The sequence below is a fragment of the Panthera tigris genome, chromosome A1, assembly GCF_018350195.1.
Source record: "Panthera tigris isolate Pti1 chromosome A1, P.tigris_Pti1_mat1.1, whole genome shotgun sequence".
Lineage (NCBI taxonomy): Eukaryota > Metazoa > Chordata > Mammalia > Carnivora > Felidae > Panthera > Panthera tigris.
The window spans coordinates 173,606,987-173,615,786 of record NC_056660.1 but is presented as its reverse complement, the minus strand read 5'-3'; the positions used below and the strand labels follow the sequence as shown (position 1 = coordinate 173,615,786).

The window sequence follows — 8,800 nt, the reverse complement described above, 5'->3', positions numbered from 1 at the left end:
ATATGGATTTATTCTGTTCACTTTTAGGTACCCCAGACTCCCTAAACCTCCTTCTGATCTAGATCCTGAGCCTTAGCCCCAAACCCCACTTCTCAGGCTAAGGCTAAAGACCTTCACTTGTTTATATCATCTCTTGGATCTGCCCAGATTCCACATCTCACCTAGCCACTGCCCAAGACCTCTTGCTGTGCTTTCTTGGCTCATCCCAACTTCAGATCCTGAGACTGCCAAGTCCTGCCAAGTCTAGAATCTGGCTTGAACAGAATCTTAAAAGGCATAAGTCCAATGGCTGATGGCACATTTCCATACCTTCCATTTCCTAGTTGGATGACCTTGAGTATGTCACTTCACGTCCAGAAGGTCACGTTTTCTCATCTGGAAAACAGAAACATATCCTCCGTTAGTCAGGATTCAGCTAGGCTTTGCTGCAGTAACAAATACCTCTTAACATAACATCCTAACATAACAGAGGTTCGTTCTCGCTCACACCCTCACTCCTAGCACTGCTGTATCCAGTAACTATGTCATCTAGAGCACATGGTCTCCATGGTCACCAGGGCTGTGGGAATAGAAGGGATGGAGGAGGTCTACTGGCCGTCAGTTGCATTGGCCCAGAAGTGACCCACGTCACCTCCACTCACAAGCTGCTAGACCACAGTCATCACATGGCTGTCACATACCTGCAAGGCTTGTAGGGGGATGTCTATGTGCTATTTGGCAAGTGCCAACAGCCTTCTCCACAGGTTCAATGATTCACTGGGAAGTTGGGAAACTCAAGAAAGCTCATGTATGTGAAAACTCCAGCCACACAGCAGATGATCCCTAATCAGTCTTCTGATTTCACAAAGGGCCTCTGTTTTGCTCTGTGAGCCCCTTGGTCTTGATAAGAGGGGTGGGTCCCATTTGTGCTCTTTCATAGTGGAGCCTTCTTGCTTACTGGCTGCCAGGGTGAGACAGGTCCTAGTGATCTGGCCTCTGGGGCAGTTCAGACCTGGCTGAGACAAGCCTTGCAGAGATGTATTCCCTGGATTTCTCCCAACTACCCGCCCCCCACCTCCCCAGGTTGGAGATCCTGACTTCTTAGCCCTTAAATCAAAGCAATAGGCAGGGCTTATAGCACGGACCTGTACCTCTGCAGCCAGAGAGCAAAAATGATCTGACGTAGCGCTTTTGCTTTCTATTTTTCTGGCGAAGTTTGCTTTGCGTAGCTGTAACTGAGTTAGTGGAATGGAAAGGAACACAAAACACGGAGCCAAGGTAACGACAACAACAATACCAGCAGCGAACACTTATTGAGTATTTATTTACTGTACGCCAGGCTTTTTGCTAAGTGTTTTATGAGGATCGTCTCATTGAACTCTTTCAGCCTCCTTGTGAAGATCCTATTACGGTCCCCACTTTACAATTGGAAAAATTGAGGAACAGAGTGCTGCAAGACCTGTCCCTGTTGGTACACAGCAAGCTGAGGTTCACCCCCAGGTCTGCTGGACTCCACAGCCCATGACCAAGAGCTGGAGCACCTAACTCTACGCCTGGGATCAAGCAGTGTCCATGCTGTTCATCAGCAGTAAGCACATTTCCCAAACACAAAGCATCTTTAACTCTTAGGATGTGTGAGCGTTCAGCTAATTCGCCTTTCAGCAAGCATTTACTAAGTGTCTGTTATGTAAGGCTGGTTAGGTTCTGAGTGTAGGAAATAAACTGGACATGGCATCCTTAAGGAACTCATGATCCAGGGTATCATTAATTCCCAAAGCAGTAAGAAAGAGGCCATTGCAGAATAGGGGGTGGGGGTGGGGAACACCTGGAAGTTGAAGACCAGGTCAGGAAAGGTCAGGAAAAAGCTGAGACCTGGTGGATTAATAGGAGAGAATCGGGAAGCCAGGAAGGGGGGTTTTCTAGATGAAAACAGCACGTGCAAAGGCACAGAGGCATGAAAGAGCATTGTTGGGAACTTGAAGGGACTTGGGATTATTGGGACATAAAATCCAGGATGGGGACAGGGTGAGGACACCATGAGGAGATGTGGCTAGAGAGGTAGCTGGAGCTACACTGTTCATTCATTCATTCATTCATTCTCTGAGCACCAGAAAATTCCAGGTGCTGTGTTAGGCTCTGCAGTGACAACAGTGAACAAGCCACAGAGCTTTAAGTGTGGAGGACGGAGATGGGCAAGAAACAAGTAGACACGTAAAGAAAGAGTTTCAGAGAGATAGGGATAAGGGAGAGGGCCTTGCGTGCCAGGCCCAGGAATCTAAGGTGGTAGAGAAGCCTCCATTGGTAGAGGAGAGATGAGGTTAGATCTGGATTCGAGAAGCTCAGCCCATGCAGAAGGGGAGGCTGGTGCTGCAGCCTGGGCAGGTACTCTCAGCACAGGGTCAGGCACACGGCAGGCACTCAGATAATGCTAAGGATCTGGGTATCGGTGTGGTGTGCTTCCTGATCTGGGCCTGCGCTGCCCCCATCTCCAACCCTCTGTGTCCCCAAGGACATCTGCAGCAGGGCCAGACGCCTCCTAATCACTCCGCTGGCTCTATGCCCAGCGAGGACATCTTGATAAGCATTAGAACTCCAGCACTGGCCCCAGAAGAGAAGACAGCTCAAGTCCCTTTCGCTCTGCTGCTGACAGGCTGAGGATCCCCACCGGGTTCCCTCAGGGCCTCATCCATCCTCTGAATGGGTGGTGGTCAGACATCTGACCCGGGAGCCAAGAGCCTTTTGTGTCTGCTCCTGACTTGCTGTGTGCCCCAGGCAGGTTGGTCCCCAACTCTGTGCTTCTGTTTCCTTCTTGGCAAAACAAGAACAATAAACCTAACTTCCCACCTCACAGGGCTATGATCCGGAGCAAAGGAGATTATCCATTTGTTCCTCCACCAGCACGTTCTGACTGAGCACTTGCTGGGGAGCACCCGGTGTCAGGAGGGAGGGCAGGTGCAGCTGGCAGAACAAGAGAAATAAGTCTGTCGTATTTGTTTTCACACTGCCTGATGTCCAGGCTCTGCTCTAATAATATTACATGGAATTGTTTCATTTAATTTTCAGAACAACCCAGCGAGGTGGGTTCTCTCATCCCCACCTCTTCACAGCCTGGAAAACAAGGCAGAAAGAAATGTGAAGGCTGCCCAAGTAGACCCACAAGTAGAAGCAAACAGGCACATGAACTCGGTCTGAGTCCAGAGCCTGTCCTTCTGACCACGAGTCCACACTGCCTCGCTGCCCACATAGGGCTCACAGCCTAGGTGATGGGGACAGGGCTTGGAAAACCCTCAAGAGCTAACACAGAGTTACAGATTGAAAAGTTCTGTGGCATCAGGAGACAGAGACAGGAGGAAGGAGGGGAAGTGAGACCTTAAGGAAGGGCTGCCTTGCTGCAGAGAGAAGAGAAGGGGGCTCTGGGCAGTGAGGGTGAGGCTCTGACAGCAGTGGGAGGGCTCCACAGGGCTCGGGAGGGGGCCTCAGACCTGGGAAGCCTTGGCAGGAAGTTTGCACTTTCCTCCAAGGGCACTGAGAAGCCACTGGAGGGATGTAAGCTGTTTATGTTTTATAAAGAATTGCCTGCACTATGGCGGCCAAGATGGGACACAGAAGGACCATCCTAAAGACGGTGCAGTGACCCTGGTGAGAGGGCAAGGTGGCCTAGACTGGGTGGTGGCCTTGGGGGTGGGGGGAAGGCAGCTTCAGGAGGATATCGTGAAGTAGAATTAACAGGAGTGGTTGGGTGGGGACAGATGACACCAGGAAGCAGAGGACGTGGAGAAGTTATGGGTCTCAGAGTATCTCAACAGGCTAGGTCTCTACAGAAACAAAGGCTGAGGAAGAGTCATTATAGAGCCCCTGAGGGAAGGAGGCTCTGCTGGTCTCTGACTTTGTGAGACCTAGAAACCTGAATCTGCCCCTGACCAGCCCAGTGACTTCCGACATGGCTCCACCTCCCTGACCCTCCTTTTCCCTCTCTGGAAAACAGAGAGGTAAGCGATTTCCCCCAGAAACCTCCGTAGACTTTCCTTTAAGCCTCATTGGCCAGAAATAGATCACGTGACCAACCCTAGACCAACCAGTGGCAAACGAGAGCGGGCATGACAGGATGTGCCCGACTCCAGGCATAGCTGTATATTCTTGTCACTCTCCCCACCCAGGGGCAAGTCCCCATGAATTTTAGCCAGCCTTAAGAACTTGGTGAAAAATACAACTTGGCGGAAGTGATACCCTGTGACTTACAAGGCTAGGTCATAAAAGAACATGCAGCTTCTATCTGATTTCTGAGTTCTGGGGTAATTTATTACACAGCAGTAGATGACCAGATCACGTGATCCGCTCACACCAACCACACCCTCACCCCCTGGGGTTAGACGTGCTGCCAGCTACATAGAACTGGGGCTTTGGTAGCAAGGAAGAGGGGCAATGACCATGGCCAGGCATCCCCAATGTCTACCCACATTGCAAAAAGTTTCCAACCACCAAACTCTCAGCGACCATAGGAATACTAGGAACTTTCTCATAGGCAACATGTAGCCTGATGGGATACTCTGCTTGGTTGGTACAAGATTTACACGAGAGCTAGAAATGTTAGTGCTTCTCGACACAGGTTCCTGCGTTACTAACATGCTCTGCCCCTGTGGCAGCTGATTAAAGAATTCAGCCTATCCTAAGAACTTTCCTGTGCCAAGCTCTCTATGGGCCCTGAGACACAGAAATGAAAATATAACCGTTATATATACCCTCTGGGGGCTCTCGGAGTCAGGCATGCCCATAAATAACTGCTAGGTCAAACAGAAAGTATGCAGTGTTCATGAGATAATGCAACTCAGTTGTGGAGGAAATCCAGAGCCAGGCAATCTCTACTGAATCTGGGGAGATGGGAGGGGGAGGGGGAGAGGGGAGGGGATTTGTGGCAGTGGTGGCATTGCAAAGCGTGGAAGCTCCCCCTGCCCGTCTATCCTCCTGGTCCCTCTCTCACTCATTGCTCTCCCTTCACATGGCCTTCTTTCCGTCCCTGAATAAATCAAGCTCATTCCTGTCCCAGGGCCTTTGCACTTGCTATTTCTTTTTTCTAGAATGCCTATTACCCCCATTTTTGCATCACTTGTTCTTTATCATTTAGACCTCAAATCAGGCGTCCATGCTTCAGGCGCTTATCATTTCTTGGCTACTCAACAATAGATCATCCTTCACATCAGGGAGGTCAAAGAACGGTAGATTTCCAGTCTCTATCTCTCTCTCTTTCTCTCTCTCCTGCCCCCTGAGAATTATGGAGCAAGCATGTGATCTAGCTTCAGCCATTCCAATGGGACAACCAGAAACTATTCCCAGTGGTGAAAACAATCAAATCCTGGGCCCAACAGGGCAGCAGAGAAGGTGCCAGGCAGCTTTCTAGGCCGACTGTGCTATGGCTGGTCTGGCTGAGGTCTCTCTTGGGTCCTGCCCCCTTCCCAAGTCTTGTTCTCTAATACAGGTAAAGCCATCCAGCTACCCAGTGCCCTACTCAGTTCCTGTCCAGCATTCACTAACCAGAGCTGGTTTCTGCAGTTTGCAACCACCCCTCACTTTCTTCCCAAAGCAGCCAACCCCCACCCCACCCCACCGCACCCCACCAGACACATCATCTAATTACCATATGGGACATTGCAGTTAACGTTACCTGTTTTAATAATGTCATTACTTCCCTTCCAACTAGAATGCAAGCTGCATGAAACAAAGGCCCCGTCTGCTTTGTTCACAGTTGTATCCTCGGGGCTTACAACAGTGTCTGACACAAAATCAGGGTCAGAAAACGAATACGTATGGTTGGATGGACATGTGAATAGACATGGAGAGGAGGATGCGCTGGTGGAAGGAACAGTATAAGCAAAGGCTAGGAGGTAGGAAATGTTTGGGGAACAACAAATCCACACCTAAGGAATACAGAAATAAGGGAGAGAAGGGAGCCCTCCTAGTGGGCCGGTGGGCTTCCTGCCCCCCTAAAGGCTTTCAGTCCAGACCCAAGGCCTGGGCTCTGGCACAAGGCAGCAGGTCTGCCTGGGGCCCAAGTGACAGAGTAACACCTGCCATGTGTGTGCCCAGAACTGCATTAGGGGCTAATGAGCCTTGTCACATTTCATCTCCACAATTATCCTGTTAGGTGGGCGTCAACATGCCCACCGTACAGAGGAGGCCCAGGGAGTCAATGAATGGCTTGCCCACTATCAGATGGCTTCTAAGGAAAGCTGAGCCAGTCTGAGGACCTGCACTGTTCCCTCCGCGGGACTTGTCAGAAATGAGGGGGCTCCTAGAATTTTGGTCCCCAGAGTCACAAAGAAAACCCCTCACCAGCCTCGGCTTGAATATCTGCAATGACGGGGAACTCAGCCCATGACATTGCCAAAATTTCCCACCTGGCAGGTTTGGGGAAGAAAGAAAGGAGGTGGGTCCAGGGGAAAGGCACTAGCAAAAGGCTGAAAGATCTTGGGATCTTAATGGGGGACATGCCAGACTGGATCTGAGCTTTGGCATCATCCCCAGGGGTGAGAAGAAAGGCTGCCGGGGAGACCAGGAGGCCTGGGAGGGCCGCGAGGACACGCTGCAGTCAAGATGCTGGGTGCCGTTGGGAGATGATGGGGGCACCTGCTAGTCAAGTTCCGGGGTTTCTTCTGGCTGTGCTAGGCTCCCCCACACTTCATTTTGCATGTGGTACAGAAGGAATGCCATTGTGTGGCTGACGCCCTCCTACGGTAGGCAGGTAAGATCAGTGGGTAAGGTCACAGGGAGGCCTATTGCCTGTTCGGCAGAGGCCCTGGTAGCCGACCATCAGCTGGCAGTTAGGGGGCCTCTGGAAGCTGAGCCCTTTGTCAGAACGGCCTGTGCCCTGGACTTTCCCAGCGGTCTGCCCAAACACCACCCCACCGCTCTCTCGGGAATCTTGGATCAGATAGACTCCGGGTGAGGGCTCGGAACAGCTTTCTCCCCACGCACATTGGAGCAGGGCAGACCATTCGAGCCTGCCGTGGCTGAATTACGGGGGATTCATTATTGCCTCTCAGCTGGCCTAAGGCAGTCAAAAGTGTCTGGCTGTGGCCTCTCCTGGACCCGCGCTCAAATCATGACGCCCCCGCCACTTTGAGCTTCAGTTGCTCCCTCTATCAAACAGCGACAGGGGTGTTGAGAGGACTATGTGAGCTACTACCTGTGAATGTAAGACCCTGACAGGCGACGACAGTCTTCTATATCATCCTTCTGTTGACTCCCGCTGCCCAAAAGAAAAGAGGTAAGTTCATACTTACGTATTGGTACGTATTTGTGCGTGCTAACTTTGGAAACCGGTTTGGGTTTTTTGGTGGTTTTTTTTTTTTTTTTTTTTTTTGGCAATTATCAATGAGACATAGAAATTTTCTCTGCTGGCTGCCAGACTGTGATGTCCCCAACTGAACATAAACGATGCTCCGTGCTTATGGAGTACAAACAGAGCCTCCGTGGTGCGGGGCTCACCCTGGCCCATGCTGCATCTGTGTTTTGACCAAGACACAGACAAACCTGTTCAGAGGCCACAGAAGTTACTAAATACCCCCTCCTTTGACTAATGTGAATGACTGACAGCTTTTCACCGCCTCCAAGATAAAATGCATTAAGATACCCAATGACCGAATTGCCCTTGTGACTTGACAAGATCCGAACCAGACCCACTTCCTTAATTCCACTTTAGAATCACCCAAACTTAAATTCTCTGAGGAACTCTCCCAGCCCGACCCCATCCTTGTGATCCCCCTGGGCTGCGTCCCCCCTCACTGTAGCGAGCCAAATAAACCTACCTGTTGACCACAGGTGTGCTCCTGGCGATCTTTGGCTGGTGGCCTTGGACAACAGCGTATCTTGAACCCCTTTCTATCCCGGTCCCACCAGATATCAACACCCCGTTTGATGGCTGCAGAAGAGGGCATTGTCTGGATGGGAAAATCTGTTGCTTCCTTTTTTTTAATATTAAACATCATATATTCCTTTATCATAGGATTTGCTTTGTCGTATTTATTTCTGCTGTTTATTTGCTGCGCTGTAACTCTTTGCTTGTCTTTTTGTGTTCCCCCTGGACCATAATAAGCTCTGTGAGGGCAAGGACCCCACCCCCTAACCCAAAATCTGATAAGAGCTCGAGGAGCGGTAAACAGAATCAGAAGGACACTAAAAGACTGTTCATCACCAAAGGAAACCAAACAAGAACAGTGCAAGTTGCAGTTTGGAGCACTTCCTGATCACGGGAAAAGCCACTGGTGCTGGCTCTGGAAGGAAGCTGCACCCAGGGTGCTGCAGGCCTTGGCTGGCTGCCTGAGAGCTGCGGCCTCTCAGCATCTATGAATAGCCTTCGCTCGGGGGCATCCAGCTGTGCTTGAGGTCCTGGGACCAGAATCTGTGATATACTAATAAGGACAGCAGTAAGGTTGGGCCATGGGTGACCCCCCCGCCCCCCGCCAGCCCTGGGACTGAGCTTTGCCTCCACTCTGTCATCAGCAACTCCAAAATAGATTGAGTAGGGGTTCCTTCGTTGAGCTCAGGGATGGAAGGGAATTGAAAAATGCCAGGGGTCCCCACTTTTCATTCTTGCCCAATCCAGTTATGGCATTAGATGTTCTGGAAATCCAGAAAAATTCCCGGGCTCTGTTAGGAAATAGAATTCAAAGGGAATGTCACCGACAGCTTAGCAGATGCCGTCCCCCACATGGAGTTGAACCTGAGGGCCTGGGGAAGAGGTGTTCTTTCTGCTGAGTTCAGAGTAGGGAAATAGGGAAGACCCCACTCTTTGGAGTTGGGACAGAATAGAACTGGATGGGGAGTT

At 50.7% G+C, this 8,800-nt stretch overlaps 1 long non-coding RNA gene across 1 annotated transcript; it reads left to right on the top strand.

Moving 5' to 3' along the window:
* Nucleotides 1-952: 952 nt before the first annotated feature.
* Nucleotides 953-7,958, top strand: LOC122231627. The gene is made up of 6 exons (XR_006208888.1): nt 953-1,257; nt 1,367-1,567; nt 5,720-5,858; nt 6,499-6,715; nt 7,017-7,240; nt 7,795-7,958. It is a non-coding gene; the product is annotated as an uncharacterized LOC122231627 (long non-coding RNA).
* The last annotated feature ends 842 nt before the right edge of the window (nt 7,959-8,800 follow it).